A 25811-nucleotide genomic window follows, 5' to 3' on the forward strand; every position below is an offset into this window, starting at 1 on the left:
AGAATAAAAGTTTCATTTATTTTTTAGAGATTCTCATATGTCCTTATATTGGGTACCTAAAAAGAATAGTAATGTTAGGCTTCCCAGATAGTTAATAGGAGAGAGAAAGCATTCCTCTGTCAGCCCACTGCTGGTGCAAGACTCCCTGGAGAAACTTTTTCTGTTAGCTGTAGAGAGCACTTGTATCTTAAGTGCCTCAGTAAGGCCTGAAGTTGCATGTGATGAAATGGGGTTAGAGCATTTGTACAAGCAGATGTTCTGGAAAGGTTTGTTTCACAGTATCTGGCATCCCTCAAAGAAGGAGTCATTGTCTGCAGGTGTGGCTTAACACTTTTCCATACTTTCACACTGGTGGATATGCATACCATGCTCTTTCCTCTTCCTCAAAGACATCTATGGTGGCCATGAGACCCTGAAACTGGTAGCAAAGGAGACAATCTGGCTGAACGATAACACTATAGGAAAAAAAAAATAATAATTTCAGACAGGTTTTTTAATTTTAATTTTCAGTACAGGCTCATTGCCCTGTTAAACCAGAGCTGGAGCTGGCACAGAGGAGATGGAGAAGATCACGCTGTCATATGTGGAGGGCAAGACAATCTTTCTGGGTGACAGTCAGACTTGGATCAGCTTAAGGCAGTAGTGAAACTGCCTCCAAAAGCTCTGGAAGACTGTCAGACCAAAAAGCCAAGATTTTGAGAATGCTCAGTATGTCATTTGAAACCTTTGCTAGCTCCTTCTTTGCATATAAAGACTTTCACTTTTTTGTTTGTTTTGTTTTTGTTTTCTGATGCAAAGAATTTTGGGAACAAGGTGTTGCATTGTGCAGAGGGGTGAATGAAACCGTTAAAAAACTGAGATGGATCCTAACAAGAAAGCATTGTGCTGGTGAAGCATCTAAAAGCAGCAGAAGAAATAGATTCCAAAGTACTAGAACAAGAACAGACTGCTTTGTGTTTGTTATGCATGTGGGCTTTTTACAGCTGCCTGTAAGGCTGCTGCCTTGGCTGCATCATGTAACTGCTGGGTCATGTAACACATGCTGCCACCTGGGGTGAATTCACTTCAGGATTAACTGCCTGGACTTTCTCACCGAAGTTTACAGCATTGAAGAGACCCCTGTGCCCAGCCATGTGGTGCTTGGGTAGTTGTGTGCATGTGCGAATCTCTGCAGACGTGGAGAGGGATCAAAAATTCCTGCTAGTGGGGTCTATGCACATCCAGCAGGATCTCTGGTCCAGAAACTAGCACTTCACCAAGCCACCAGCAAGTCTGAGTGTGTGACTGAGCCAGCAGATCATCGCAGTCTGTATTTGTGCTCACACAAGGCGACGCTGGTGAAATCCAGGTCTCCTCATATGAATCCTTTTGTCCATCTTTGTGAAACAGTTTTAGGACTTTTTAAATCATAATGAAAAAGAAATAAATAAGAATTAAATGCATATTTCATATATTAATTATTAATAAAGTTTTTTAATTAAGGGGAAATTATTAGTTTTATTAGTCACTTTTTTATTTTTTTTATGATTGCTATCTCCTCCTGAGGCCCTCTGAAGTCATTCAGTAGTATGTCTCTACTGGACTGACCTGGTGCTAGCTAGACATTTCACAGTTCAGGATGAAGTGTTGGGGAGTCTCTCATAACTTTGAAAGAATCAGGTGATTTCCTAGGAATACAGAAATAGGTATCACAGAGGTTGTTCAAGTGAAATTTTCTCTGATTTCTCCCAGGGCCTAACAGTTTGGAATATTATATCTTCTTTCCACAGGGACTTTGGAAAAGTCTGTCTCAGATTTCAGTCTTCCCTTGTAGGCAAGTGTCAAAACTCTCCATCACTTTTCACACTAAGTTCTTATTCTCTTGTTCTCTTTCTCTCTGCTCCCATCTTTCTCCTGCATCTTTCATTTCATTTTTCTTTTTTTCTTTTTCTTTTGGAGTTTTTCTCAGTTGTCAAGTTTCAATGACACCTTTTTGCATGCATAATGCTGACTTGTCCTCATTTCCCTTTGATTCCACATCACGAACCCACAATCTCTACAGAGCACACCACAAAGTGTCTCTAACCCTCTCATCTGAGCACTTTCCAGCCTAAATCTCCTCTAGTCAAGGCCTTCTTCATTCTTCCCCCATCTTCTAGTTTCCTCTGCCTTCTCTAGTTCTCTCCTTTGTTCTTTTTCTCACTTATTTCTACAGCATTAGAGTTAGCAAGGCATTCATACTATCATGCTGGCTGCTAGGACCAATCACAAGAACAAGGTGGACGTCAAGGCAACCTGACATACTCAGCTCAACATTATTCTTCATTTCCCCTCTCCCTGAACAAAGATTTGTTCAATGGCATCTCTCATTTGTCTGCATTTTTAATAGCTCTGTCCCATCTTCAGGTTTTCTCCTACGAGCCTTGCACTGGGCATGCCGCGAGGTGCCAGTTAAAAAAACCACAAGTATGATGTTTGCTCTTTGGGGGAGCTCTGTCTGTGTAACAGATCTGGTGTCAGTGCTGCAACACAAGCTATGCTGACAGTTTCATACCCATGAATTAACACTCAGGTCTGCCAAGGAAAAGCAGCCGTGTAATTGGTGAGGTCCTGCGGTTTGACCGTTCGGCAGTGTCAAGGCATTTGGGGCACCTATTGTATTTGTCATTGCTCTCCCCGGACAGCACTGAAACATTACTTTGAATTGACAGAACATGACAGAGAACACAAAATCAATGCTAGATGTACCCAGACATCACAACTCCTTACGGTACTCTGTAAGGGTGGGGAGTGAATAGACTTTTATTTTTCTACTTCTTTAGTTTTATTCTTTCAAAGTGACATGCCCTCATCATTAACTCAAGCTGAAATAGCTTAGGGCAGTCTCCGTGCATACAAAGGAAGGACACCCATATTTTCACAGGTTCAAATCTGAAACCATTTATACAACTGCCACTTTTTTGTTACATGTATGGGCCCATTGCTCTTGGATTAAAACATTCATCATAAATCCCTCACCATACTCTAAAGGAGGCAAGAAAGGACACTTTATTCCTTCTGGAAACAAAGAAAATATGGAGATCTGATCCAAAATATGCAACTATCTGTGGTGACAAAAAGGGTTTAGTAGCAAAAAAAAGTCAATTTTTAGATGTCAAACTGGACATTCCCTCAAGGGGATTGCTTTTTCATTAAAGCTTATCTCTATGTCCATAGAAAACCAACTTCTTTAAGGAGTCTCCCCTTAGACTAAAGTTGAGGCAACTAAAACCACTAGGCTGCAATGAAAAACACCTCTCTGTTCTGCTGTTCTTCTAAATAAAACAGATTTTTTTTTTCCAAGAAATAAAACTTATATCCACTAATATTTCTGTAGGCGAAGCAATTTGGCCCTGTATTTCTAAACACATTTTACACTGGCTTGAAACACTTTGTATCATACTGAGCAAAGGCAGGCTATTTCTGAAATAGCTTTTTGCACATGTACTCTGGCTGTATTTTGCTTCCCTTGATCATTTTGTTGCTATGCTATTGATTTTTGTATTAAAATAGAGATACAAATCCCAACAACATACATGTTTAAAAGTACAAAAATCTTTCCTCTTTTGTAATTAGTTCCCCCTTCTCTGACTCCATTTATTGAAATCTCAAGGGCCAATTGCTCCAATTCTTATTCAGTCAAAACTCCCATTTATCCATATATATTGCCATAATAATCTGTTATGAAAATAGCAGTCATATCAGGTTATAGTTTTCTAACATCATTACATGGAAGAGGAAAGAGAGGAGGAAGAACTGCATGGAAGAGAAGCTTTTACTGTAAACCAAAACCATCCAAAATAATTAGCTATATCTGGGAAACATTCATGATTACCAAAAGTGATTAATTTTAATTAATGTCTCTGTTTTACCAGGGTATCATTCAGACTAAAGAAGGGATATTTTTCCCATTTATTTTCTTCCATTGGACCATGTGTGTCCTCCTCCTCCCATTCCCAACAATTTCTATTGTTTTACTTGTCAGATTGATCAAAGTATGGCCTTCAGTGATCCTAAGCCCATTCATCAGAAAGTCTAATAAAAGTGTTGAACTCTTTTATTGATAGACAGTGGTACAAATTATGGGCCCTGGCAAAGATCAGCCACCTATGACTTTCCCTCCTCCACTGTCATATGAAAGTATTGCTTACCCAGTGACAGAAAGGCTTTTGTTTTGTGTCCTCAACAAAACGAATTCTGCTGGAAAATAACACCAGATATGGTTATTCTTCTCCAGTAAAGTGTTGTCCAGTGCAGCTTTCCAGAGATCTCCAAAGGCCACTTCAGCACTGCTTGATATGTCAGAATGAAGATTATCAAATAAGCAATCAGTGGGATGTCACAGACCATCACAATTTATAGCACTACAAATCTGTCTCCCCTTCTTTTTCAGACTGAAGGGCTGTCTTGTTTCTAGGGAAGAAGTAGCACAAGTAAATCCAGTAGCACAGCTATATATCTGCACAGGGAGGTCAGTAGATGAGCAACAAGCACCAGTGTTAGCAGTGGTTAACGCATTCCAGCTAACCCTCGGTTAATTAGAAAAATGATTTTTTTTATTAAAAGCATATATCTTTTTTTCCCTAAGAGTCAATTTTCTGTGTAACTTGATTCACTGATTTCTTCATTTTTTTATAATTGTAAGCATAGTCTATAACTTACGTGATGGTCAACTGGAACTATTTAAAGAGGGAGCTTGTGGTGCATTGCAAGAGATTAAGTCAAGCCAGAGATACCAACCTACCAAAGAGACAGGGAGCAGAAGATAACACAGTAGCATTTTATCACCAAATTATTTTGCTATTTTTTTTTTTGTATTATTAAAGCTTTTGACAAGAAGAAATGTAACTTTGAATAGGAAAAAAATTCAAAAAACTGCAATTCACATTAAATTGCAAGTGAGCTGTGTTCATTCCACAGCATAGATTGGATCACCAAGTATCTGTTGTTCATAACACTATCTCATATACTATTAACACTAGCAAGTCCAGTAGCAATACTTCAGTCTTAGTATTGCAAATATAATTCTTTAAAAAAAAAAAAAACTTTTTAAGAAGTAAAAACACAGCTGAAGTATTGCCTTCTAGCAAGGAAACAGGTCTAAAAGCTGTATTTGTGGACCAGCTTCAAAATATAATTATTTTCATTTATCTCTGAAAAAGGCTGTAAAAAAAGCATAATAGAATCATTATACTAGAGGGAAGAGAGAAATATAGTAAAAACCTTATAGCCGCATCAGCTATTTCAGGGGACTTTTAATGACTTGAAAATCTAACAGAAATCATAACAGTAATAGAAACAAGGACATGACAAAGAGCAACATAGACCTTTTGTCTTTAATCTTCACCAAAAAAAAAAAAAAAGATTAATTATGAACAGACATTTAACTAAACCATTTTAATGAGCTGCCAGTAGTACAAGTCAAAGGAAGAATAGGTTAATGAACGCTAAGATAAATTAGGGGCACATGAGTCAGCAGGAATTGATGAAATTCACCCTAGACTACTTAAGAATATAGCCAATGTAATCTCTGAGTCATTAATAATTATCTCTAAAAACACAAGAAGAGTGCTCCCAGAGGATTGCAAATTAGGTATCACTACACCTATCTGTGCAAACAAGAGAGGAGGGAGAAGATCCATGGAATTACGGGTGAGTTAACCTAACACTGATCCTCACAATAATTTTGTATTAAAATTATTAAGCTATATCTTTATAAACACTCAGCACATATAAAGCAGATAATATGTATTTGTCAAGAAAAAAATCAGGTGCAACTGATTTTTTTGAAGTTGGTGCTAGGCAAATGGGAGGAAGGGTGGCCTAGTGGCATGGGGGAAATGGGAGCTTTGAAATATTTGGAGTTTAGTAAAACTTTGGATATTCCCTTCCCATCCAAACCATTCTATGATTCCATGATTCTATGAAAATAATCTTAAAAACAAACTAAGAAAATAAGGTCTGAATAAGATATGCATGCATTTAATTGAAAACTATATTTAGTGAGCACTAGTATGCTACTGAATTGAAGAGTGAGGTTTCTCAATGAGTCCTCCGGCAACTGAGTGTGGTTGGTATTAGTGTTAGCATTATTGGTATTTTCACTAACAGCTTGGAAGAACGCATATGCATATTCTCAGTGAGCTGATAGAGATCAGAAAGACAAGATTAGTCTTGAAAACTGTCTTGATAAATAAAAGCTGCCCAAAAAGCAGCAAGACAAATACATAAGCAGTATTAGCAGGGATTTCTAGTGTAAAGGACAGGAAACACTTATTGGTTTGGGGTGAGACATGAGATGAACTGCTGCATTCAGATGGGGGACTTACTCTTAAAGAAATGGAAAGAAAAACTGGAAAGAATTTAAAAAGATTAGTAAGAATAACGTGGGTTAGTGTCATGCTTTTGGCTGAGACAGTTAATTTTCTTCATAGAGGCTCACACAATGCCGTGTTTTAGATTTTTGATGGAAATAGCTGTAATAACACATGGATGTTTTAGTTGCTGCAGAGCATTGCTCTACCAATATCTTGTCAACCCTACTGAAAGCCTGCAAACTTCTGTGAGCTTAGGCTGTTTTGCTTGTAGCTGCTTTTCTGTTTACAACAGCATTACATAATCTGCCACGTTCCTGGCTGTGCCAAAATCTGCTTGAAACTGCAAGAGTAAAAGACAGAGGGCAAGAGAGAGAAAAGGTATTTTGAGAATGGAAAAGAAGACAGGGCTGAAGGAACCACACCTCAAATATGGCGAGACTGCACCTTGAATACTGTGTTCAGTTTTGAGACCCTCACTGTAAGGAAGACATTGAGTTGAGTGTGTGTAACTAGCCCTGCTGAAAGGATTAGAAAGCAAGACATATAAGGAGCAGCTGAGAGAGTTGGGGTTGTTTAGTCTGGAGGAGAGGAGGCCGAGGGAAAACCTTATTGCTATCTACAGCTACCTGAATGGAGGTTGCAGTGAGAAGGGTGTTGGTCTCTTTTCCCAAGTGAAAAGTCACGGGATGCGAGGAAACAGTCTGAAGTTGCACCAGGGGAGGTTTAGATTGGATATTGGGAAAAATTCATTTACAGAGCGTGTGGTTAAGCATTGGAACAGACTGCCCAGGGAAGTGGTGGAGTCCCCATCCCTGGCGGGATTTAAGAGATATGGACATGGCACTAAGGGACATGGTTTAGTGATGGGACTCAGTAGGCCAGATAGATGGTCGGGCTTGATGATCTTACGGGTCTTTTCCAACCTAAATAATTCTATGAACTGAGGCTCCCACTTCCAGCATGGTGAGCAAGATGGTGATGGGTGCCTTCCTCTCCCTCAGGATAATGAAAACCTGTTATCAGCACCTTGTCCTGGTGACTTGCAGGACAGTAATATTAACAGTCACAAAGATAAATGTTGTTCCCTTCAGTCCAAATCTCATGGTATCAGTGTTGTATCACAAGCCCCAAAAGGGGATGATGGGGGGGGGAAAAAAAAGCCTGTTCTTTCATTCTTTCATTATATTGTTAATGACTTAGACCTTATTTCTATCACAACAATATCTGATCACGATTTACAGACCTATGCGTCTTTTACTGAGCAGACATGATCTCAAAATCGTCTTTTCATCAAAGGAATAAACCTTTATATCTAGACTAATACAGTCCTCCCATCTTCATTTCTTTGTCTGTTTTAATAAACACCTACAGAATGGACTGAGTTATACTTCCATTTTTTTGGGCAATTTCAAGTACAAGGCCCTTTCACAACAGGGGATTTATCTGTAACCAGTGTAATTTACAGAAAATGACAATTTTAAGAGGCATAATTATTCCACTTCTGTAAAAGGCTGATGCTAGTAACAGCAACTTCAATATTATAGCAAGAATCTTTTCTACCCATTGCCTGCACTTAGGTAATTTATATCTGAAATTATTAGCAAGTTTAATATTTATATGTAACTACTTTAAAGTTTAAAATAGAAAAGTTTACATTCGTATAGCATTTCTTATTTAACATGGATTTGTGAGTGTGGTAAAAATTCTCTACTGCATTAAGACTTGAAACAATAAAATGATCAGTAAATCACATATGAGAAAGTACTGAACAAAGATTAAAGTTAATGCTAGTTAATGGATTCTTAGTTAATGGATTAACCTCACAATACTCTTGAAAATGCCGCAAATATTGTTCCTTTGAAACACCAATATATTACACAAACCTTTTCCACAGGCACAGTTGGTTTCTCTTTAATAAATGTGTAAAATAAGTAATCTAGATAACAATGTGTGTCATGTTTCTCTTCATCTAGTTGAGGCCAAACCCTTAAATTATTAATTCAGAGGATATTAAAAAATAATAGTAATAATAATAAAAGGTCTGGGAGGAAGATAATCTTTCAGTCTACACTTTGGAAAGAACTAGCTTCTGCAGCAAAAATTGTTAATAAATCTGTCAGCAGAATCATAAATGACTATAAACTCAATCAGTTGACAATGGCTTGTCATTGCAAAAAAAAAGTCTCAATCACTGCAGCATTCAGAAAGCACCCTATATAAGAATAAATGTAATTATTCTACTAAGTGCTGCTACTGTGTCTTCTTGTGGGCCCCATTTTGTCTGGACAATCTGGACACAGTCAGGAGATGTGGTAAACCATCTCCTGGGAGTATGAGAGACAGTGGGGGAGAAATAATGCTAAAATGATTAGGAAATGTGACATATAAGGAAAGACTGAAGGAATCAGCCCTTTGTTTTGTCAGCAAACGTTCAGTGTAGTTGAAACATGGTCACAGTCTTCAAATGTGTAAAAAGCTGTTACAAGGAAGATGGTGATAAATTGTTCTCTCTGTCCATGGTAGGTTTTACAAGAAATAAACCTCTGAATCTTTACATGGTGCTTCAGGTTAGGTAATAGGAAAAGCTTTCTACTTGCAAGGTTAGTTCATCATCAGAAGAGTGAGTTCTGACTCCTCTTCACCTGAAGCCTTAATGGGCACACTACACAGTCACTTACCAGCCTCAGATGAGTGGTACTGAATCCTGTCTCAGCAGGGATGAATTAGAAGACCTCTTGAGATCTTGTGCTACATTTATACAATTTTTATGATGTAAGTTGGGAGTACTTCCGAAGACTAATAAACATAGTGTCTCTTTATCTTTCTTTTTCTTTATCTCTCTTTTTCTCTTTCTTTAACTCTAGATCTATACCTTCCTCTTGTATAGCATTTCAAATGTCAACAAGAGATTATGAATTCATACCAAAATATTCAAACCATTCAGCAGAGCCCAGGGAAACCTGAAGAGTTCCTTTTATGTCTTCAACATACGAGAATACACTACAATCTTTAAGATTATGATTGATGGTCTGAAGTTAATGACAATCAGAACATGGTTGTGATGTACAGAAAAAAATTTAACTAATTTTTCCATTAATGTAAAAGAAATCTGCCTCTGCCGTGAGTTTCTCAGATGCTCAGGCAAGGTGACCAGTTTTCATCTAAGGGGAGTGAACAGTAAGTTCTTTGACAGTAAGATGACAGATTGCTGAGTTTAATGTCATTTTTGTTTTCTGCTGAAAAATTTGGGCATGTACTAGTAGTATTTATTAGATATTAGGTCATGAAGTGATGCAAAGTTTAGGTCTTTGGGAAACCCTTGCTGTCAGTAATTTTCTACATATACTTCATACCTTGTAGTTGCTTGTAGAGTATTCAACAGTCCTGGGAGTCAGGAACTAGAGAAGAGTTTAGTGCCCTATTTATCTCCTTCAAAGCACCATTAGCCTTGTAATAGCGCTGTTACACCAGACAAGCAATAGGCTGCTGTCAGGGAATCAATGCTTGTGTTGACAGCCTGAGGGTGTACTCACCACTTTCCTTGGTAATGATGGTTCATTCCCAAATTACATTTATATAGACTTCTGTCATTTATTTAGTATTCTCCAGATGCTATTTATAGCTTGGAGTTCTCCACATGGTACCTTTGATAATTGTTACAGACTAATCTAATGCCAAAGACACTCACTATGTGCTGTTTCACTGTAACATCAGTTCTTGATTACACAAGTGAAATGCATCTATAGCTGCTTTAAGCTACTGTACCTTAGAATGTTCCTGTGGTGCTTACCTGGTAGTCAGAATAGATGCAGAGATGGCCATTCTGATCATCAGTTCTTTGTTCACTGTAATGGATAAAATAATGACTTAAGATGTTTGACAGTTTTCTGTGAGGCAGCAACATATGCAGGGAGAAGTTAAAGAACGTCAGTGTTTAATTTCTTTGGGTAGCCAGTTTTCATGAGTGTGGTCAGTGCAAGGATTTGAGGGAATTAACCAAATTTAAATTCCGTTTTCTACAAATAGATTGTTCTAAATCTGGCTTAAATGACTGAAGGGAAAAGCTATGCTACTACCTTGTGGCAAGAACTAAGTGGGGATATCCTGCTTAGACATTGAATAGGTTTGACCATTTTTATTCCAGAGTACCGAATATGTTAACATTCATGATCTTCCCTACAGGTTTTTTACCAATGGGAAAAATTGCTAATAAATGGTCAGCTATCGCTTTCTGTTTCATCCTGGATTCCTGAAAAGTTCTGAAAAAATATAATCAAATACAGCACCATTTCTTAGACTCATCCTTTACTCATCTTTTACATCAGAAGTGTCCTGAAAATAATGAAGACATCTGACAACTTGGCTTGTCTTGATGGAATTCTTTGTATGCTTTTCAACAGAATTTATTCACAAGTGAATTTGTGTTCCTGACAAGCTGCATGGCTGTCAAATTTGGATTTACTTGCACCACAATGCTGGCATCTTGGTTCACAGCACCCATAAGCAATGAAGCAATCATTGACTTTTTAAAGTTAATATTTTCCATGCTGTCTTACTGTTTGAGACTGGCCAGGCTTCCAGATTTTAAGAATAAGATTTCTGTGCACTGGATCTACCCCAGTTCTGGCATCCTTAAAGTGCTTCTATTTTGATTACACAGGAAGAAGCTTCATACCTTTCTAAAATTTTCCTTAAATCCCTATGAATTTTCAGATTCTGCTGATTTCTTCAAAACATTAAAAAGCCCACTTCAGTTAATCAGGTCCTAAGTTTTTTATGTTTTCCCAAATGTTATAGTCTGCTCACTACAGATTCCAGCAAGGCTTAAACACTGATGGACTGACCTGATAACACATGTAAAATAGGATGAAAATTACTGATGCCACTTCTTAGTGTGTGTGCGTTTGTTGTTGGGCCGATTTTATCATGCAGTGTAGTGTAATGAAAAGATCAAACATTAGCATGCTCTTCAGCAATTTCTGATTTATATTTTTTTGTTCTTGTACAATAAGATGGTTGTTGGTCTTCTAAAAATATATTTAAGAGCAGTTCTCTCATGCGACTAATACTAGCCCCATAAATGTCGTGTCCATACTTAAGGTGGCTGTGGAGGAAGGGAGTGAGTGAAATGGGTACCCAGAGATCTATTAGTTAGGTTCAATAACAAGCAAGGCTTTCAGACACTTTCCTAAGAACAAAAAACTAAGAACACAACAATAGAAGGACGGATTTTTGTCCAAGACACACAGTTCAAGACTGTTTTCTTACATTTCTTCAATAAAATAACTGACTATCAAGACAAAGAAGTGGTATAATTCCCATCTAACTGAAGCTGAGTAAAGTATTTCCAATGATGATACACAGAAAAGAATAAATTGAACTAGGAGTTAGAACAAAACACTGCAAAGAATGATAGAAAACAACTACAAAATGACATAACCACATGTTGGATTAAAGTGAATTGATAGCTCCTCAAGGATCAGTCTTGGAAAAATACTATTGAATTGTTTCACTTATTTATAATAAATGATAGCTAAGAATATACTTATATAAAGTATTAAATAGTATTTTCATCAATGAATTTGATAGAGATGTGCTCATGAAACTTGATGATGGTAGTTGGGAGTCACAGCCAATACAGAACTGTGCTACTCATGAAAAAGCACTGTGTAACCTTGTGAACTGGAATGGTAGTAATAAGAAGAAATCTAATAATACCAAGAATAAGGTCATTCCCTTAGGGACTACTCACTTGAACTTTGCTATATAATGGACGCTCATCGGTTGTAAATGGCAGAACAAGACCTTGGTTCATCCTTGGATCTGTTCATCACAGGATGTCCGCACACCAATGATCTGATGACACTGGAAAATACAAATGTGTTAGCAGTGTAAGTCAGGTGAAGCATTTCTAACAGCCAGTAAGCTTTTATACAGCCCCTATAAGTACCAGAAGTACAGAATTTCCTCTCCATAACAGTGACATTTCCCTAGGGGAGGGTGAGTGATGGAGGGAATGAAGAAGTCTCATCTGGAAAAGTATGCGAAATGTTCAAGAAAGATAAATTCAAATAGGACCAGGTTTACACAAGGTTCACCAAGAAACAGAGATACCATCTCTTTAATGAATACTAGACGTGTTTGACATGTTTAGCATAGTAAAATAAGGCCTCAGCAGGGAAATAAGGCCTCTCCACAAACCTAACAGGAACATAAATACTCAAAAAGAAGAACTATTTAAGTGAAGAGACAATGTTAGCACCAAACAAGATGGTATTTGTGTGCTCTGGAAGACTCAAAAACTGCAGAAAAAGGAGGCTATGGAAGAAATAGGAAGGAATATTCAAGGAGGAATAGTAGGAGGAAGCAGCCTATTTTAATCAGTTTTTAAAACAGACAATGAAACATTTATTTGAAATAGCAAGGCACTGTGCCTAGTAGGTCTCTTTCAATTCTATGCTCCAATGTAGTTTATTTTTGTAGTGAAAAAGAAATCTTTCTCGAATAAACAAGGATCAGAAAAGCTAATACAGATATCAACTTTTCAAAACTAAGAGATAAAATGTTGCTATTACCCAGTGACAGTACATTTTCTCTAATAGACTTAATTATCCCACCACTATTGGTTATCATTAACATTAATTATTGATATCAGAGTAGCATCAAGAGGTCCCAGTCAAGCTCAAGGCTCCACTATTCTGGGAGCCTGAGAGAAAAATAAAAAAAATAAATAACAGAAAGCAGTCTGGTTTTCAAAGAGCTGCAGTCTAGCTGTCCAGCTAGAGTCTCAGGCTGACCCGGGCATATGCGTGTAATAACCATGCACAACAAGGCGCCCATCTAGTTTAATAGTGCTGATCATAGTGTGCCAAGTCAGGCAAGTGTCAGTTCTGGCAGACTGAAAGCATAATAGGGGTGATAGAAAAAACTAGGGAGGAATAAAACTGGACTCCTGTCCCTGAATTTTTTTCTTAAAGAATTAGCACAGGGACACAAGAACAGGCACTGTGGGTGAGCCTTAAGTGTCTGAATTTGACGTTGGCTGAAAAAGCAGCAAAAGAAATTGAGGAGGAAGGGAACATCCAGTGATCACTTTCCTGCTCTTTTTACCTAGCAACTGTTAATCTGTTGTAAAAGAATGCACTAAGTAAATGGGGTTGCATCAGGCTGGCGACCCATCACAAGTGGAGTTCCCCAGGGCTCCATTTTAGGACCAGTCCTCTTCAATGTTTTCAAAAATGATTTGGATGAAGGACTTAAAGGATTTTTGAGCAAGTTTGTGGACAATACCAAATTGGGTGGAGTTGTTGACTCCATTGAGGGTGTTGAGGCCTTGCAGAGAGATCTGAACAGATTGGAGAGCTGGGCAATCACCAACAACATGAAGTTTAACAAGAGCAAGTGCCAGATTCTGCACCTGGGAAGGGGCAACCCTGGTTACACATATAGACTTGGAGATGAGATGCTGGAGAGCAGCCCCGCATAAAGGGATCTGGGAGTTTGAGTTGACAGCAAGCTGAAGATGAGCCAGCAGTGTGCCCTGGCAACCTGGAGGGCCAACCGTACCCTGGGGTGCATCAAGCACGGCATCGCTAGTCAGTCAAGGGAAGTGATTGTCCCGCTCTGCTCTGTGCTGGTGCAGCCTCACCTCGAGTACTGTGTGCAGTTGTGGGTGCCACAGTATAAGAAAGACATAAAACTGTTAGAGAGTGTCCAAAGGAGAGCAACAAAGATGGTAAAGGGTCTAGAGGGGAAGACGTATGAGGAGCGGCTGAAGCCACTTGGTTTGTTCAGCCCAGAGCAGAGCAGGCTGAGGGGAGGCCTCATGGCGGCCTGCAGCTCCCTCACGAGGGGAGCGGAGGGGCAGGCGCTGAGCTCTGCTCTCTGGGGACAGCGACAGGACCCAAGGGAACAGCATGAAGTTGTGACAGGGGCGGTTCAGGCTGGATATCAGGAAAAGGTTCTTCACCCACAGGGTGGTCAGGCGCTGGGACAGGCTCCCCAGGGCAGTGGCCACAGCACTGAGCTGCCGGAGTTCAAGAAGCGTTTGGACAATGCTCTCAGACACAGGGTCTGATTTTTTGTGTGGTCCTTTGGGGATCCACGAGTTGGACTTGTGGGTCCCTTCCAACTTGGATATTCTATGAGTCTATAAGTCTTAAGCAATATGAACAAATCTGAGCTTAATAGCTTTTAATGAACCAGTCACTTCTAGAACTCATGTGGTGTTTGGCTTTCATAACGTCCCTTGGCAAAGATTTCTACAGCTTAACTGAGTGCTTCCTTTTGTGTAATTTTAAAACTTATACCCTTATTTAAGTCCTGATTTCTGTTTTATAAGAAACCATGAATAATCATTGCATCTTCACTATATTCCTATTCCTTTGGCTTTACAGATAAACTGAGGTACAGAGAGGCAGTTTACATAGAATAATTGAGAGAGTCTTTGGTAAAGTGAAGGACAGGACACAGATGTGTTTGGCTCCAATAAAATCTCTTGACCATGAGACTCTCCTTCGACACACAACGTGCAGATGTCTGCACACATTGCCTAGAGACAGTTACAATTCCTCAAGGACTGTATTAACTGACAATATGAAGTGGGCAATCTCTTAGTTCTGCTAGATCAACTATTTAATGACGTTCCATTTCAGGATCCCAGCCTTGTTAAAATTCCAAGTAATTTTTTTAAGTCAGTTAAGATAGCAGAATAGCCATGTATGAAATTCATGATCTGAGGTGGAGAAAACAAAATTAACTTAGAGCAAGGCAATGGATAAATCCACCTTGTTAGGTAATACACCAAACCCATTTCTTATTTACATGAGGCTCGAATTCATCCAGGCTCTGAATTAGACCCTGCAGTTCATTCTGCTTAGACCAGGACTTAAATATGCATGAAGCTGCAAGGATGTCCTGGTGTACTTTACTGAACAGGGACAGATGCTGAAAGCAAACAATGAGTTTTGGATACATACCTTGGAAGTGGACATACCTTGGAAGTGAGCATAAGCTGAGTTCGTCTCTAGGCTCCCCATACAGCTCTGTGTTTTAAGTACTTTGCAGGTAGATATGTTAAATCTAACAAAACATTAGCATCAACAATTGATACATACACGTGTGACTAGCTTTATTTGTTACCGGGAAATGAGATTCTGAAAGCAGATGAAACTTAACTAATGCCTTTAAAAGACCTCAAATATGTACTGATGCAATGTCAAATCAGCTTGGTTTCCTTTGTTCTGTGGCTAGGAACTTCAGCTTTGTTGGCTCAACAACAAAGTCTCATAACCTGGCTTTCACACCTAGATACACACAAATACTGGGGCTCACAGATGCTGCGTATTCCATCATAAGTATAACTGAGAAAACTTCTCTGAACTGCCTTCCAGTTGTGCAATGGGGACTAGGTTTCACTCTTTCCAGTTTAATAGACTTTCAATAAAATATGTTTCAGTAGAAGAGAGGGAAAACTGTCCAAAAGTAATAGGAAATAGGCAAGAAATAGCACAAAACACTGAGCAACATACTTCTCTGTTGACAATTTCCTAGTATTTTTACAGCAGGAAGGTCAGGAGAAAGGAGAGGTAAAACCGTTATGGATGGGATAAACTTTGGAAGTTGCTGCTGATTACGGTCTCATTCACTTTAACAATGTTGCTCCTCATAAATATCTCAGTGAGTCTCAGGATATCTTGGTATCTCAGTGAGTCTTTTCTTAGCCTGTGAGATTAGTAATATCCAGAAAGAGCAAGCTCCATGCTCAGCAGAGAAATAGGTTCAAGACTCCATCCAATTTAATGGGCTCCTTAAAGAGGAGCCCCTGGAATGCTCTCTTGCTCCTGATCTCACCCCAAAACAGAGCTGGCTTTTGAGATAAATGGAAGCTTGCAGCGAAGGGTGCTGTGTGTAGTGGAATGGACTGGAGTTTCTGAAAAATTAATGCTGAAAGCAGATTATCATTTTAGCTTGCTTTGCTGTTCCATAACAATCATCACAGGTAAAATTACTTTCTAAAAATAAAGCCACTGAAGTTTAAGAAAAATATCATATTTGAAAGAAGGAAACTCAAACAAACAACATACAGCTTTTATTAATTTACAGCCAAAAGACCAGACAAATTCAGGGACGGATAATTTTGAAGACCCGTGAAACACTATATCCTTGCCCTGAATAGCCTAGGCAGTGCAGAAACACAAGTAGTGTGAGAAGTCATTCCAGCTTCCTAGCTCCATTGTATAGAGATAACTATAACTAAAATAACTTCTCAGAAATCTTAGAGAATGTCTAAGAGAAAAGATTTTACCCACATCTTCTTAACCCTACTGTTTTCCTCAGTATCGGTCTTTCTCTTGCACAGATTTTTCTGATGCTGTCTGATAAAGAATTTCATGGAAATTTTAAATATGAACATTTAATACAAGCACCACTTGCTGTGTTCCATGCTTCTGAAAACCCTGACTATAAAGCTATGGGATCTTTAACGCAAACATCAAGAACCATTCAAAAACAAAGAGGACACATCATTGGCTGTGGCTACGGCCAAAGGTTATGTATTTATGAAAACAGAGGTTGCTACAGTTACGATGCACATGTTATAAAAGGATGACAAGATAACTTCCTGGGATGGTATATTTGTCCAACAAAAGAGTGGAAATTGAAAATTACTGCAGAGAGCTCCTTAAAGAATTCCTGCTGGCCAGTATGGAATTCTTACTATTAACAGGCAGATAGTCTTACTTAATCGTTAATAAATTATGAGCACGTTCCACATGCAATGTTAAAATTATGATCTTAATACAATTTTAGATTTGTGGTGCCTACTAAAGCAAGTTACTTAGCAAATTGCATTTTAAAATCTGCACTAAATAATATTGTCAATCCTCAATAGATGGTGCTATTATCTAAGTTAATATCTTATTTGATTATGCAAAGGAGCTCAAGACAACTGTGCCTGGGACATATCTGTGAGGAGAGATGACCACCTTTATGAAGTCCTTGCTGTTTATGGTACATGCTTGCAAGAGGACTTCCGTTCGCTTTCCACTCCAGGGTAATGAACACAAGCACAGTCAGGTATCTCAGTTATGCAACTGCACATAACAGCAGACAGATTTCAGGCATTTTTGCTAAAAGTAGGGCAATTTGAAACAGAATCGATGTCTGCATAAAATGGCATACTTCTTGTCATTTTTCTTACATAGTTTGAGATGGTTGATATCCAGAGCTAATTAAAAGTGTGAAATTCAGTTTCACAGCATGGCAGTACATTGCAGGCTGCTCTTACATGGCTCAGCTCTGGAGGCAGGATGCACACGACAGCAGCTGTCTCATTGACTTGACTTCACAGAAAGCAGCTGTGTGCTTCCTCCACCTACAGGCTAGATGCAGCAATCATCCCCCCACAAGGCAAATCCATAATTTTTGCTTCTGATTATGGTATCCCATCTTTTCAGAATGTTCTTCCAAAACACCTCCAGGAAGGTAACCCAAAAATGGCACTTGTATCTGAGCCTGGATCTGCTTTTTAGGATTTAAATCTCTGAAATGGAATCACCTAATTCAGCTTCTAGGATGTAACAAGTTCTAAAGAAATAATAGTATCATTTAGAAAAAGAAATATCAATGGAAAAGGTACTCTCAGTTTCCCAAATATAGTAAATATTTACTCCTTCAATAATACTGTAATTGTTCTCTACTTTAAAGACAGCTCCAGAGTATAAATTAAATTAAACCATTACCTAATTCCCCAATTTATATCCCATTTCAATCACATTTACTGCTGCCTGATTGCCTAATCTATGTTATGTGAAATACTTTATGCATATCAATTTGTGGACATTTATATAAGATGAAAAATAAACTAAAAAAAGTGGATAAAAGAAAGCACAGATGAATAATTAGACTATTAGGAATATCTAACTGTTCTTTTCCTCCTTTGAGTATTCAAGTGCACTGGGTCTGGCTGGGATAGAGTTAACTTTCCCTGCAATGGCCCATATAGTGCTGTGCTCTGCACTTGCAGCTAGAACAGCATTGGTATCACACCAGTGTTGTGTCTGCTGCTGAGCAGTGCTGGCACATGGTGGTTTTACTCATCTGGGCTGCAGAGCTTCACCACAATCACTCTCTCACTCCCCCTCCTCAAAGGGAAAAGGGGAGAAAATACGATGAAAAGAGCTCAAGGGTTAAGATTAGGGCAGGAAGATCACTCAACGATTATTGCAACGGGCAAAACAGACTCAGCATAGGGAGATTAATATAATTTAATTAATATAATTAATTTATATTAATTAATTTATAAATAATATAATTTATTGTCTATTACTAACAGACTAGAGCAGTAAGAAACAAAAAACAAATTAAACTACCTTTCTCCCATCCACCCTATTCCAAGTCCTCCCCTACAAGCAACGCAGGGGAACGGGAATGGGGGCTGTGGTCAGTCCATGGCGCCTCGTCTCCCCTGCTCCTTCTCGGTCCCTCTCTGCCCCTGCTCCCCGTGGGGTCCCTCCCACGGGATGCCGTCCTTCCCGAACTGAGCCTGGGGGGACTGCCCACAGGCTGCAGCTCTTCAAGAACTGCTCCCACACGGCTCCGTACCACGGGGTCCATCCCCCAGGAGCAAACTGCTCCAGCACGGGTCCCCCACGGGCGGCAGCTCCCCCCAGACCCCCTGCTCCTGCGTGGGCTCCTCTCCACGGGCTGCAGCTCCGGCCCGGGGCCTGCTCCTGCGGGGGCTCTCCATGGGCCGCAGCCTCCTCCAGGCCACATCCACCTGCTCCACCGGGGGCTCCTCCACGGGCTGCAGCGTGGAGATCTGCTCCGTGTGGGACCCATGGGCTGCAGGGGGACAGCCTGCTCCACCAGGGGCCTCTCCACGGGCCGCAGGGGAACTTGTGCTGCGTGCCTGGAGCACCTCCTGCCCTCCTGCTGCACTCACCTTGGAGGCTACAGGGCTGCTTCTCACTCTTCACACTGCATCTGTAGTGCAGCAGTTTCTTTTTTTTCCTTTTCTTCAGTCTGCTCTCCCAGAGGCACAAACAACATCGCTTACTGACTTGGCTTTGGCCAGTGGCAGGTCCCTTTGAAACTGGCCCTTATCTGACATGGGGCAGCTTCTGGACTCTTTTCACAGAGGCCACCCCCACAGCTCCCTGCTGCCAAAACCTTGGCATGTAAACCCAGTACAGCACAGCATCAAGACTCACTCCAAACCCGTCCAAAGCCACTGGGCTGGCAGTGGGCAAGAAGTGGGGAGGATACATCACCAGGGCAACTGATCTAAACAGACCAAAGGGTTGTTCCCTACCACATGATGTCACACTCGGCAATAAAAGGTGGGAAAGGGGAAGGGTGGGGAGTCCTCATTATGAAGATGTCTGTCTTCCCGAACAACCACTACATGTATTGAGGCCCTGCTTCCCAAGACCTGGCTGGACTTTGCTCGTTTATGGGAAGTAGAGAATATATTTTTTTTCTCTTCTCTTTGCTTCTTTATGGCTTTTGATTGTTTTTCCCTCTTTCTTTTCCCTTTATTTAAACTACTGTTATTATAACCCATGAGCCTTTTTCTTTCTTTTCCCCATCTTCCTTTGAGGAGGGGAAGTGAGAGAGTGACTGTGCTGAGGTTTACCTGCCCAGCAGGGTAAAACCACCACAGTAGGAGAAAACAAGTTAGAAATATATTATCAGTAAGTTGCCAAATTTTAGAAAATAGTCATAAGTAAGTGTCTGTAACTGTTAATCAATATGATAAGAAAACACAAATAAGGCAACAGCTGACTCACCCAGAAACACAACATATTCTGGGAACAATCCTACAGGGTCAAGTACTGTATCTGTACTAGGCTGAAAAAGTGGGCTTCACAGTAGCTGTGAGCATGATGTTGCTGATGATACAAACCATCGACAACCCATGTGTTGCCCATAACCTTACAGACTTCCTGCATGAGGAAACCTTGGCCTTCCTGACAAATCTGTGTATTTGATGTGGGCACCTCAGACAGGGTGACGTTGGACTCACAGAGTACACACTATTCTGCTTCAGACAGAGTGAGGGGTTATATCCTTCATTTTTTACTCAGGTCTAATTCAGATAAATTCCTACTGAACAGGCACTGTTCTAAAAAATCTGTTTAGCCTATTATTGCCCTGAAGAGATACTGGGTAGTTAGAAATTTCCAGCCATTTCTCCCATAGCTTGTCAAGGTGATGTGGGTATGAATCCACAAAAGCAGAGCAGAAAATATCCCAGCTGAGAGAAATCATTTCCAACATCAAGACCACCCCCACTCCCATTCTTTAGTAAAAACAGCCAACACCCCTGAGATTTCTGCTGAAGTTACTCCTGTCAGTTATTGGGTATGCAGAGCGTGCCTCCTGGACTAGACTCATTTGCACTACTTAGCCAAAATGATATCTAGTCTGTGGTTCCTGAATGAACTAAGATGAAAGACAGGCACTGTGATGTTCATCCCTGACAACGTGGATTCTGTTCTGCACTTGGGGAACTTATGAAAAATGAACATTTACAGTTTTCAAGGTATCTATGTAGAGGGTTAAATGAGAGTTTTGCAGATCATATTTGCAGACAGAAGCCATGACTTCTGGCTGGCTTAAAGCATATCAAGCAAACTGCAAGAGACTTAATGCCTGCATAAAAGCCTGGTGCATGGATTTTACTGAAAGATTTGGGATGATCATGTTAAGATTGGCAGCAATCCTATTATGACTGCCATGTCCATTATAACAGATGCTTAGTTAAAGAAGTTGTTTGGTCCTGTTTGTACTACCAAACATTTCAAAGGTACATTTCTGTAAGCTTCCATGTGTAAAGTTCTTGATTAAATCAAGTTTTCTAAGAAGAATTCACCCCCGCAAAAAAAGTGACAGAAGAACTTTTCAGAAGAATGAATCTGACACTGCTTAGATGGCATAGGAAAAGTATTTATTTTTGCTAAAGGCCAAGAAAACATGAATTGAGCACTAACAAACAAAAACAGTGGTTTTCAGAACAAACATCTGCTACTTTGATTGTTCTACTACCAGACACAAAAAAAAAGTAACAAAATAAAAGCCAAACTGGAGAGATAAGAATGGTTTATAAAAAACACTGTCATGATATAAAGACTGTAAAACGTGCAAGAGATGTGCAATGGCCATTAGGTTTTTTAATTTGGAAATTAAGTAAAGTGTTTTCTGATCCTCTAGCCATTAGTTTTTTAACAATCAGAATGGCATTTGATTACATTAACCAAAGGTATTAGTTTTGAGCAATATGAGATAGTTTTATGGAGCCAAACAGAAGCAATGGATTAAGAAGTGTGCAAAATTTTATTCTTGAGCTGATTTACTTCATTAGAACTGAAAGCAGGTTAGGCAGCAGGAAGCCTTCTCATGCAGACTGTAGCATTATAAATTGCTGCAGCATACATGTGACTAATAAATCAGCAAGAGACATTCCTGTCAGGACAGGAGTTGGGATTTCTCTAGCTTTCCAAGGCAGTGTTCTTCCCCAGTCAATTCCAGGCAACAAAACTCTTAAAGCTGAGGAAAACTGCAGTGCAAGTCTGAAGCCCCACTCACATCTCCTCCTCCTCCTCCCTTGCTAAGTTATCTCCCGCTCAGTATTGATACTAAACTTAAGTTTTATGAAAGTTCAATTGATTTTTTAATATTTTGTAAAATATCTTTTCCATAGGTCTTTAAGTATTATTAGGCTGAACTCTTTTTCACTCCTGACCTTTCACAGACATTGTGCCTTTCATTGATTTTTCAGCTCTTTGATACTGGCTGAGCTACAATAGTTCCAGCAAATAGGAAAGGGAGGGGGAGAAAATGCCATTGCATTAAGGAACTTAAAAGGAATGATTTAAGTTTGATTACCAATAATTCAATTTTCCTATCTCGTCTCCTGGATCAGCACATAAGACCTTCAGAGATGAGTCACCAAAAAATGCTTTTTCTCGTGTTCATCCCAGATTCAGCAGTCCTAACATCATTGCTTCCAACCTCCTTTGTCACCTCCAGTATTAAAAACATGTATTAAAATAATTATCCGTGCTAAATCTTTAGGCAATACTAAATATTCTCTTTCTCAACTAAACGATTTTCTGTCAGCAGGCTTGTCAGGCTCCTGAGGGAGCAGCAGGGGATCATTTAAAAAGAATTATGTTGCACCAGTGATGAATTAAATCCACTTGAATCAATAGCATTTAGATTTTTTAAAGGATATAGCCAAAATGCTATCAATTAAAACAAATCCTGATTCAATAGGCCTAGATTTCACATCAGGGTCTTACTTAAGCCAGTCTCCCAGAAGATAGGGTGGGGTATTCTTATCTCCAGTTCAGGCATCTGGTTGATGGACAGCCTTACTTGACCTGTTCATTCCTGGCTCTTTTTATGTCAGGCAGGAGATACAGAGTTTCTTTTAGCTGTCCACAAATAAGTGTCCAATGCCACCTGAATTGTACAAAGATGTCTGGGACACCAACATAATGATGGGAAGCTGTCAAAAGACCATTAGATCTGTGTGCTGGCAGGAGACCCTTTTGCACCTCAAGTGGTGCTAAGTGCTTATACATAAGTTATTGATTCAAGCTGTTCATGCCATTCTAAAATTGGATCTGAAATAGGGAGCTTAGAGTGAGTAACACAAGTTTAGACATCAAAATCTTCAGTATATAAACTCAGTAAAATTATTTCTTCTGGCAAATTCCCCAACTAACACAGCTTTAGCAGTGCAGCTGTTTTAGCAGTACTTGTATGAAAGAACTTACAGTACAAGTCATTCAGGAAACTTTCAGTATCATCCAGAGGACATGATGTGGAACATCATCCAGAGGCTTTAGGTTTCTGAATCTAATGACCAAGCTGATATTTATTTGGTTGTTGGTGAGTGTTTTTTTTGTGTATGTGTCTTTTTGTTGTTGTTGTTGTTGTTTGTTTGATGTTGTTGCTGTTGTTGTTTTGGTGTTGTTGCTGTTGGTTTTTTTTCATCCTTCAAGAGATTAATATTAATGAATATTTGGGCCCCTCACTACAAGAAGGACATCGAGGTGCTGGAGTGTGTCCAAAGAAGGGCAGCGAAGCTGGTGGAGGGTCTAGAGAACAAGTCTTATGAGGAGCAGCTGAGGGAGCTAGGGTTGTTTAGCTTGAAGAAAAGGAGGCTCAGAGAAACCTTATTTATTGACGTTTATTGGAATAGGCTGCCCAAGGAAGTGGTTGAGTCATTCATCCCCGGAGGTCTTCAAGAAACTTGTAGGTGTAGAGCTTAGTGACATGGTTTAGTGGTAGACTTGGCAGTGCTAGGTTAAAGGTTGAACTAGATGATCTCAGAGGTCTTTTCCAACCTGTATGATTCTATGATTCTATGATAATCACATCAGTGAAGGTACTAGGACTAAAGGATGATTTGAAGATACTGCAGAGATGGAAAAGGTACGAAAACCTGGAGAACAGGATGCAGCAAGAGGAAAACGACAGGATTCTTCATTAGGCAAAGTTGCATGGATCCTCAGAGTCAATGGAAAGAAATTGGTTCCTTGATATAACACTGTGGAGTAGGAGCTTTATTGAAGCAGGGGGAAATCAGTCTTTGTTGGAGCCTTTCTACCATTATCAACTGTATAGAGAGAAAGCATTCATAACTGAGGTTAGACAATTATGAATCAATCAGTTATGAAGGCAACCTCAACATCAGATGGCCAAATCATAACCTAGCCACCTTACCACCACAGCCTATCATAGTTTTCTGAGCATCTAGAATATTGTGATTCATCAGCATCTACTCCCTCACCAGGAAATCCGGCATAAAAATACTGGTTCCTGAAGCACACAGGGCTTATGCAGAGAGTCCAATGCATTCTGAATACCTTTGTCCCACCAGACATCTCTTGAACCATTCTCAAGATAAAGTGCCAAATTATTCTGGATATCAGCATACAAGATATGGAAGAAGGCCAGGGTACACACAAGGAATATAGAGACAGAGTCTGAGCTCAGAGAAAAAGGATTAGGAAAACCAAATTCCATCTGGAGTTGGATCTGGTGAGAGACATGAATGGCAACAAGAAAGGCTTCTCCAGGGAGCTGGCTGATATCTCTGTGAGGTCACTCTAAACTATCAAAGCTCTTGTCAGTGGTGTACCCCCAGGGTTTGATACGGGGGCAAATGAAGTTTAACATCTTCATTGATGACCTGGACAAAGGGAAATAGTGAACCCTCAGCAAATCTGCAGATGATACAAAACTGGGAAGACTGGCTGATGCATCAGATAAGTGTGCTGACATTCAGCACTCTGGAGAAATGTGCTGACAGAAACCTCATGAAGTTCAAAAAACAGAAATGTTAAGTCCTGCAATTCGGGAGGAATGACCCCAGGCACGAGGACAGGCTGGGGGTCAACCAGATGGAAAGAAGCTTTGCACTGGGGGGTCTTGATGGACAACAAGCTGAACATGGGGTCCCTCCCACGGGATGCCGTCCTTCCCGAACTGAGCCTGCGGGGACTGCCCACAGGCTGCAGCTCTTCAGGAACTGCTCCCACACGGCTCCGTACCATGGGGTCCATCCCCCAGGAGCAAACTGCTCCAGCACGGGTCCCCCACGGGCGGCAGCTCCCCCCAGACCCCCTGCTCCTGCGTGGGCTCCTCTCCACGGGCTGCAGCTCCGGCCCGGGGCCTGCTCCTGCGGGGGCTCTCCATGGGCCGCAGCCTCCTCCAGGCCACATCCACCTGCTCCACCGGGGGCTCCTCCACGGGCTGCAGCGTGGAGATCTGCTCCGTGTGGGACCCGTGGGCTGCAGGGGGACAGCCTGCTCCACCAGGGGCCTCTCCACGGGCTGCAGGGGAACTTGTGCTGCGTGCCTGGAGCACCTCCTGCCCTCCTGCTGCACTCACCTTGGGGGCTGCAGGGCTGCTTCTCTCTCAGCTCTCACCCCTCTCTCCCAGCTGCTGTAGCACAGCAGATTTCCCCTTCCTTCAATCTGCTCTCCCAGAGGCCCACCCAGCATCTCTCATGGCTCGGCTCTGGCCAGCGGCGGGTCTCTTTTGGAGCCGCCTGGAGCTGGCTCTGATCTGACCTGGGGCAGCTGCTGGGCTCTGCTCACAGAGGCCACCTTTGCAGCCCCCTGCTACCAAAACGTTGTCACATAAGTCCAATACACTCTTCTATGAGGAGAGGCTGACTGTGCATCCTGGAGAAAGAGAAGGCTCAGGAAGGATCTCATCAATGTGTGGTAAATACCTGATGTGGGGGGAGAAAAGATGACAGAGACAGACACTTCTTAGTGATGCCCAGTGTTAAAACAATATGTAGATAATCTGAAATACATTAAACTTCCCTTTAAATATAAGGAGTAAACTTTCTTAGTATCGGGGTGGTCAGGCATTGGAGCAGGTTCCCCAGAGGGCCTGTAGAGTCTCCGTACTTGGAGATATTCAAAACCTGACTGGACACAGCCCTGAGCA

The 25811-nt window shown here is 40.5% G+C and overlaps 1 long non-coding RNA gene across 1 annotated transcript; it reads right to left on the reverse strand.

Annotated features, from left to right (window-relative positions):
- LOC310892133 lies at positions 1 to 24880 on the reverse strand. Its single transcript, XR_014577890.1, has 6 exons — positions 19279 to 24880; positions 12088 to 12200; positions 10126 to 10180; positions 9014 to 9083; positions 4170 to 4310; positions 1 to 1397 (listed from the first exon to the last, which is right to left on the reverse strand). It is a non-coding gene; the product is annotated as an uncharacterized lncRNA (long non-coding RNA).
- Between the last annotated feature and the right edge of the window lie 931 nt (positions 24881 to 25811).

The sequence above is a fragment of the Anser anser genome, assembly GCF_964211835.1.
Source record: "Anser anser genome assembly, chromosome: 1".
In the NCBI taxonomy this organism is placed as follows: Eukaryota; Metazoa; Chordata; class Aves; order Anseriformes; family Anatidae; genus Anser; species Anser anser.